Source organism: Colobus angolensis, unplaced genomic scaffold (assembly GCF_000951035.1).
Source record: "Colobus angolensis palliatus isolate OR3802 unplaced genomic scaffold, Cang.pa_1.0 Scaffold61, whole genome shotgun sequence".
NCBI classification, from domain to species: domain Eukaryota; kingdom Metazoa; phylum Chordata; class Mammalia; order Primates; family Cercopithecidae; genus Colobus; species Colobus angolensis.
In genome coordinates this window covers 2,182,819-2,191,488 of record NW_012119710.1, presented here as the reverse complement: position 1 = coordinate 2,191,488, position 8,670 = coordinate 2,182,819, and positions in this window count along the sequence as shown.

The window sequence follows — 8,670 nt, the reverse complement described above, 5'->3', positions numbered from 1 at the left end:
TCGGCGCGGCGGCGGCGGCGACTCGCTGCTGCTCTCCTCCCCTGCTTTGACCACCATCTTATTAGTACAGGAAATGACATGGAAAACGGAAGAAAGCGGCGTTTGGGGCAGACGCGGACCCCCCAATTCAGGGGCCGGAGCCGGGACTCACCAGCCGCATCCCGACCCGGCCCCGGAGAAATCTCCCGGGGCCCCTTCGGCCCGCGCCCTGCCCGGAGGGGGAACCCGGCTCCCCAAACCCAAAGGGAGAGGGAGCGTTTTATAATCCAGCCCGTGGAGAAATCGAGAAAAAAATGATGAAAAAAAGAAAAGGTTAAGAGAGAACTTTCGAACTGGGATACTTTTCTGGGGTCGGAAGTAAAAGTTCTCAAATTTTTAAAAAGTCATTGCGAGGGGGGCTCCCTGGCTCTCAGGGTCCCATGGCTGTCCATTTGGAACCAAATAGTCGGGGGGAGTCCACGCGTTTGGATTTTTAACCCTTTCAGGGCTCCGCGGCTGGCCCCCTCCCGGTGCCATTTAACCCTTTGAATGCTCAGCAGTTTGGAGATACAAACTGAAGTTGCAAAACGCAGGCGTCCCGCGAAGGCTGAGGGTGAGGGGCTTGGGGTTCGTTAAAAATATTAACTCTTAACCTGGGGTTGCGGTTTTGAAGGCGCGAATAGCACATGTTCTTCAAATCAAAATGTATTACAGAGGGAGAGAGATTCTGAGAACTGGAGGGGCTAGTCCCTGACTGGCTTGGAAAAGATGTTTAAGCGGCATTCACTTGCTCTATTCCTCAGTTTCTCCATCTGTGAAATGGGATTCGACATCACAGAGAGAAGGGGGAGAGGGAAAGACGGGGCCGGGGGTGGAATTGTCAGAGTGCTTGAGTGCTCGATATGCTTTCCTGGGCGCCTGGAAAACTGACAGGTTGTGATGGGGCTGGAAGTCTTGGAGGAGGGCAAGGGACACTGCGGGGTGGCGTAACCAGGACAACCATTCCCCAATCAACCCCTTTCTCGTGTGCTGTGGTTCAATGGCGACATCTCTGCTACCAAGGGAGGATGCGCTGTGCAGGCTCCAAAACTGGGGCCATAAACCCCAGTTGGTGATTCCCAGGAAGGCGCCTGGGGGAGGCGCTATCCAATGAGAGGCGGTCCTTCCCCCCAAACATCAACGAAGCCCTGCAAGAGTTGCCCAGACGGCCCCCAGAGTGTACTACCCCAGGGAAGCCTCCTCCCAAGGCGGATGGAGTTCCCTGTCAACCCTGCTGCTGGCGATTCCCAGATGGGCGTTCATGGTCAGACCGCTGGGCGTGCTCATGGCTTTTGGAATCTGGATGTGGAGCTGGAGGCGGTGGGGGTGATGAGGGAGGGAGCACTGTAGGTACCACATCATACGTTTCCCTTGACTGGCGTCACAAACACAACTTCTTGGAATCTCATGCCTGTTACTGGCTGCGTTATCTGGAGCAAGTGTGTTTCACCTCTCTGAGCCTTTATTTCTCGCATCTGCAAAGTGGTGTACAGTAGTAGCCACGTTCCTGGCTCCGAGTAAGGAGTCATGAGAGTATATGTAAAGGGCCCACCACCCAGCTACTCACAGTAGATGCTCGAGAGACAGGAACAACCCTATCATTATATGAGGTTCAATGCAACTAAGTTTCCTGAGTATCTCTCTGCTTGGTGCCAGGCAGAGTGTCGGATACTGGGGGACGGGGGGTGGGGGTGGGGAGGTGTTCCACGATTAGAATGACAAGATCCTTCAAGGAGGTCTTGGTCTGCCCAAGAGATGAAGGCACTCGCAGATAACTTCAATTAATTCAGAACTGAATGCACCTCCAGTGGCACTGAGCATTGTTTTGGATGTCAAGTGCCCGGCCAGGGGAAAGGGCACTGAGGAAAGAGCCATTTGTTGTTCCTTTTGAGGAGAAAGGTTCACCAAGGAAGTGATGTCAGAGGCAAGCCTGGAATTTCCACCGATGGTCGGATGGCATTGCCAGGAAGGCAAAGAGCAGAAGCAAAGACCTCGAGGCATCAACGTGCCCAGGATGTTGGACATATGTCCTGCAGTGACTGGGGTAGAGGGTGAGGCAGAGATACCGGAGATGAGGGCAAAAAGAGAAGTAGATAAAGGAGGGGTGTGGTCCCAGCCTCCAGAGAGCAAAAAGATCATTAAGAGAATGAGCTGGCAAGTTGGAAGTGAGGTAAGGAGGGAATTTCTTGTGGCATTGGTTTTCTATTTAAATCTCCCCATCCATTTCTAGTCTGGCGTCCTTTGCCAGGAAGCTGTAGGTCCTCAGCTGCATCTGTAGAGTGCGACTGGGTCCTCAGGCATTGCAGGCTGCTGAGTCAGCACTTCAGGTGTCACACTGGGACTTGCCCAGGGGCTGTGGGGAACAGAGAGATGCGATATGATCCAGAGACCCAGGTCTGAGTCCCAGCCTGCCGCCTGAAGCATTTGACTTGTCCTCTCTGGGGGCCAGTGTTTTCCTACATGGCATGAAGAGTTGGGACCAGGGGTTCTATATTCTACCCTCAAGAAGCTGCCCCTGTAGCTACACAGTCAAGGCCAAGGCACAGGAAGGAATCTGAAATAAGGCTGGGGGAATTGTTGGAAACATCTCAGAAGGCAAGCCCCAGGCAGTTGGAGGGTTGACACACATGCTCTGGGTCAGAAAGTGGTCCCAGACCCTGAATGTGATCACCACAGAGAAGCAGTCTAGACAAAGACGTCTTGTGAGACTGTGCCTCTGTGGGCTGAGTTGGGCCTGAAACTCAAAGTAGGGATGAGTTGAGAGCTCCACTGGCATTTCCTGAGAACTTAAGGGAAGGGGAAGGAGAAAAGGATTGAAGTGAACAGGGCATATGGCACACACCTTCTGGGTTATTACCATCTAGCCTCTCAATAATCCAAGATGAATGTCATCATCACCATTTTTTGCAGACAGAGAAACCATGTTCAGAGAGGTTAAGAGACTTGCCCAAGGTCACACAGCTAGTTTGAGGCGGGGCGAGATTCAAACCTAGGTCTGCCTGGCTCCATTGCTCAGTGTCCTCTGCTCTTGGTCATTTCTGGTTCATTGTCCTTTTCCATAATGCAGCTTTTCAGTCTAATGGGTGGTGAAATATTTCCTTAATTTCTCCCTTGAGCATATCTCACAAAAAGGAGCTGACCAGAACTTTGTGATTCAAGGCCAGATACATTATGACCTCTTCTTGCAAAAAAATGTGCTAACAATCCCAGTCACCTCCAGGTCCCTGTGAAGGCTACCGAGATGCTCTAAATGAATAGAGTTCACCTCTTTAAAAGGAAAAGTCCACCTGAGGCCTTCCCTCCACCCCCTACTAATAATAATGACACCAAGCAAAACATACTTCCTGTTAGCTCCAAGGTAAATGTCCCCTGGATCCTAGAAGGAAAGGTCACTAGGGATTCACTTCCACATTTGTTGTAAAACAAGGACTTTTTTATTGCACATATAACCTTTCCTAAAACCACAAGGGCAAAATTTCAATCAGGATTTAGTGCCCAGAAAAAACTAAAACTGGAACGCACTGCATCTTCCCCAAGGAACTGGCAAGCATCTTCCTTGCTAATAAGAAGAGCTCCGTAACTGATCAGTCTTCCCTTCTTGCACAGGTTGCCAGGAAGCTCAGAGCCAAATTCCACCTTCACTTCTAACAGCTTTGGCAGTTGCATCCTTCTTATGACTGCTTTACTGCTTCTAATCCTACTGACTCGGCCTTGTTTTCTCTGCCTTTTATTAAAGATGTTCCCCTTTTTAATGGTAAGGGATAAATGCTTTAAATAAATCCACATTTGGAAGAGCTGCTGAAGGGACCTGGATTCCACAGGCCTTATGTTGAGCCAGGCACAGTTCTGTTCTGGTCTTGTCCATTCGCCCAACAGCTGAGGGATCCCTCTCTTGGAAGGAAGGAGGGACTGGCTTAAGACCAAGGAATTGCTCATCCAGCTGCTGACAGTGGCTAAGATCAAAATGCCTTGGGTCAGATCATTGTTGCCATTTTTTGCTCTACTGACAAGCAGCTTGCCTTGCTCCTGCCAGCTCCCTGGGAGGCCCAAACCACTATCCCCTGTCTGTGCTCCAGAAAATCTCCCTCATTAGTCCCTCCTATTGAGGCATGGAAAGGTGGGGAGGTATGGGAATAGTGGCGTGGGAGTGAGGGAGCAGCCCTAGATCATGAGGACAGGGAAGGCATCTCTGAGGAGGTGGCATTTCGGTGGGGGTCTTGCTAGATACAAAGGAACCAGCCCCACTGAGAGTTGAGTAGCAGAATTTCTGGGCAGGGGACACAGCCACTGCAAAGGCCCTGAGCAGGATGGAATTGGCTTGTTCTATGAAGTGGCAGAAGGCTAGTGTGCCCGGGGTGCAGTGTGGCAAGAAGGACAAGAAGCAGATGTGGGGAGAAGTGGGTGGGATCTCCGCCAGCCTTTTCCAGTTTGGATTTCTTTGAAGTGCAGTGGAAGCCACTGGTTATTTTAAAGCTGGGGAGACCCAGAACTTGATTTGTTTTCATGAGATCACCTTGGTTGCCATCTGGATGATAAACATTTACTGAGTCCCAGTGAGTTTGCAGGCATGCTCATAAACCATCTCATTGAATTATCCCTGAATTCTAGATGACATTGAAGCAAACATGTCTCTTTTTTCTGGCTTCCCAGCATCTGATTCCCCTTCCAGTGGCTGGAGAGCATCCCACCTTCTGACCCTTGGGGAGAAGCAGAGCGTGCCCTTTCCCTGCCCGCTGGAGAAGCTGAAACAACAAAAACTCCCTTCCCCAGCCTCCCTGCAGGTAAGGCACTGGTCCATGACCCAGGCTCAGTCAATCAGATGTATCTTCCTGACTTTGAATTGGGAGCATGGACCATGGACAGTCCTTTCAGGCATGGGTGGAGTGCAGTGCAGTCAGTTCTCAGGGACAGTAATGTCAGTGGCTGAGTCCAACAGAGCTGTGGGCTAGGGCTGGTGGTGCAGGCTTTGGCACCTGTTGGTCAGGTTGGGGAGCAATGTCTTCACCACATCAGGTCTCTAGCATGATCTTGGCTGTGGCTCTGGCTGTGTGCACCCCACACCTGTTTCTCCAGCTTCCAGAGGATCATGAGCTACCTGAAATCCTTTCACTATGTTCCTTTTCAATTTACAAGTTGTCTATTGCTGCATAATTAATAGCCCAAAACTTAACAGCTGAAGACAGTAAACATCTATTATCACACAGTTTCTGACAGGCCAGGAAAGCCACAGCCCTTTATAAACTAATCTCAGAAGTGACATTCCATCACTACTGCCATATTCTGTGTTCATACAGACCAACCCTGGTACAGTGTGGGAGGGGACTACACGAGGGTGCAGCCACCAGGAGTAGGTATCCTTAGTGGTCACCTTGGAGTCTGGTGACCAAAATCAGCCAGAGCAATTTCCATTGTTTGCAACATTAAAACCAAGGCATTATGGAGCTTGTAGATGATCATGCAGTTATTCACCAAAATTTCTTAACAGTGTGTCTAACCGGGGGAATAGGCAAAGGAAACCCCCAGATATCAGCTGAGAGCCAGTGATAGAACTTGCCTTGTAGACAGGACCTTGGCAGACTGGTAAAATCAAAGAGGTTGAAATCATTGATTGGAGTACAAGTTGTAGAGTACTCTTTACAAACTTGAGACACTGGGCAACTCTCTCCATTTTGGAAGACCTCGGTGGTGCTGAGTGTTGGAATTGATGGTTTCTACAGCACTCTCTCAGTCTCCTTGTCTGTAAATAGGGTTGGGAATATTGGATTCAATCATCATTCAAGAGATGAAGTATGTTCTCAGTCTTGCAGAGGGATGCTAGAGAAAGGGAGGGGGACTGGGGCATTAGAGAGGCCGCTTTTTGTCCCAGGAGACTCCAGGATGCGCTCAGCCTATATACCGCCATCTTCAGCAAACCTCAACAAGAGACCCAAAGTAAGCACAAACGCCCACGCAAAGACGTTAGGTCAAGGTGTAGCTTATGAAGTGGGAGAAATGGGCTACATTTTCTATACCAGAAAACCCCACGATAACTCTTATGAAACCTAGGAGTCTAAGGAGGATTTAGTAGTAAATTAAGAATAGAGTGCTTAGTTGAATTAGGCCATGAAGCATGCACACACCGCCCGTCGCTCTCCTCAAATATATTTAAGGAATACTTACTTAAATGCTCCAATACTTATATAGAGGAGATAAGTCGTAACATGGTAAGTGTACTGGAAGGTGCGCTTGGATGCCACACACTCCTAAACCTGAGAGACCCTCGTGCAGATTGGCTAGCGGCTTTAGGACTGCTGGGTGGAGCCACAATGAGACATATAAGCTCCAGGAAAATAAGAACTGCCAAAACAATGGAACCACCCAACAAAAAAAGGGGCTGCCACTGCAAGTGGTGGGTTTCTTGTTACTGGAGGTGTGTAAGCCAAGGTTGGGGGCTCTTCTGAAGATAATTTATGCCCAGGTAGATGTTATGTTTAATGATCTCCAAAGCCCCACCATAGGGGAATATTCTTCATTCCAGAAATGGTGCAGCCACATTGCTGGTGGAGAGCACTGTCATGAAAGAATAGAGCTCTGGGCCAGGAGTCAAGAGATGTGGGTTCTAGTCCCACCCCTGTTGTTTGACTCCTGGGGAACTAGAGTCAGATCTTGTATCTGCTCAGAGCCTCAGTGGTTTTTTCTCCATTTGTAAAATGAGGGACCAGTTTCCACATGTCAATCCATACAGCCACGCTTGTCAGAGAACATTTCCCTCGTCCTTGAGAAGATGCAAACCATAAAGCAATGTAGCATTATTTTCAGAAAGCTAAAGCTATTCAATTTAAAGAACAATCTTCATTTTGAATGAAATATTTCCTACTATTTTTGGTGTTCAAATGTCCTTTTTCTTTTGTGCAAGGGTGATAATAGCATGTGTAGAGGATCGAAGTGATGTTACTGTTTTTCTGAGGGACCCTACTTGGCAAAATGGAAGGTTGACAAACCTATAGTAGTTCCTCCAATTATGAAAGTAAGAAATATAGAAATCACTGGGCTTAAAGATTCCAAATAATCTTTAACATTGTTTCTCTCTTTCCCTCAACTCATCGCTCCATATCTAAAACACTGATTGACACATCAGACACTAGAGGCAGTAAGATGAGTGAGACACCTACAATCCCTTCCTCTGTGAAGCTCAGAGTATCCCAAGGAAGACCAACATATAGGCACAAAAACGAATGGATAGTTAGGTTAGGTCACATTTTTTATCATAAAAATGTGGCAGTACACATCCTTAGTTGTATCTTTTGTTTGCTTCTCTGGTTATTCCCTTAAGATAAGTTCCCAAAGTGAAATTTCAGGGTCAACGATATGCCCTGCTTTACATCCTAAAATCCTTTTTTCTTTCTTTCTTTTTTTTTTTTTTTTTTTTTGGGATGGAGTCTTACCCTGTTGCCCAGGCTGGAGTACAGTGGTGCAATCTCTGCTCACTGCAACCTCCGCCTCCTTTGGGTTCAAACCATTCTCCTGCCTCAGCCTCCCAAGTAGCTGGGATTACAGGAGCCTGCCACCATGCCCAGCTGATTTTTGTATTTTTAGTAGAAACGGGGTTTCACAATGTTGGCCAGGCTGGTCTCGAACTCCTGACCTCATGATCCATCTGTCTCTGCCTCCCAAAGTGCTGAGATTACAGGCGTGAGCCACTGCCCCCGGCCCCATCCTAAAACATTTTGCCTAGTTGTCCTCCAAAGTGATTGTGCCCATGTCAGTTCTCATTGATTTTGTACGAGCCTGCTTGTTTCCCTGACACCTTTATGCTGAACACCATCAATCTGCTTAATCTTCAGTGGTTTGCTATGCAACTGATGTATCTCGTTGTTTCAAATTATATGACACCACTAGCAACATGAGCTTATTTTAATATGTTTACTCATCTTTCATGCTTCTTTTGCAAATTGCTTGATTATGTCCTTTGTCCATTTAAAATTGGAGTCCTTGTTTTTCTTATTGATTTAGAAATGTAGTTTACATATTAAGGTTAACAAAACACTTTGAAATATGTAATGCAGTTTTTTCAATGCAAGCAATTTTTATAACTTTATTTCTGATGTCTTTTGCTGTATGGAAATTTAGGTGTTTTCTGTTTTTCCTTTTAGTTTTGTGAACATGGTTAGACAGGGCTTCTTCTTCAGTAAATTGTAAAAAAAAATCTTAGATTTTCTTCTAATTGCTCTTTTTGTTTGTTTGTTTAAATATCTGATATTTAAACATATCCAGATATTTGTTAAATATCTGGAATTTACTTTGGTGCAGAGTATAGCATAGGGATGTGACTTTATGTTTTCCTTAGTGGAGAGTTGCCCTAACACCAATTATAGAATAATCCATCTATTCCTTGTTCTTTTGTAGTACCATCTGTATCATGTACTAAATTTATTTATTTTTGAGGCAGAGTCGCTCTGTCACCCAGGCCAGAGTTTAGTGGCATGGTCATGGCTCCCTGCAGCCTCAACTTCTTAGGCTCAAGCGATCCTTCCACCTCAGTCTCCTGAGTAGCTGGGACTACAGGCACATACCACCATGCCTGTCTAATTTCTAAAAGTATTTTGTAGAGATGGGGTCTCACTATGTTCCCCAGGCTGGTCTTGCACTCCTGAATGTAAGTGATCCTTCCTC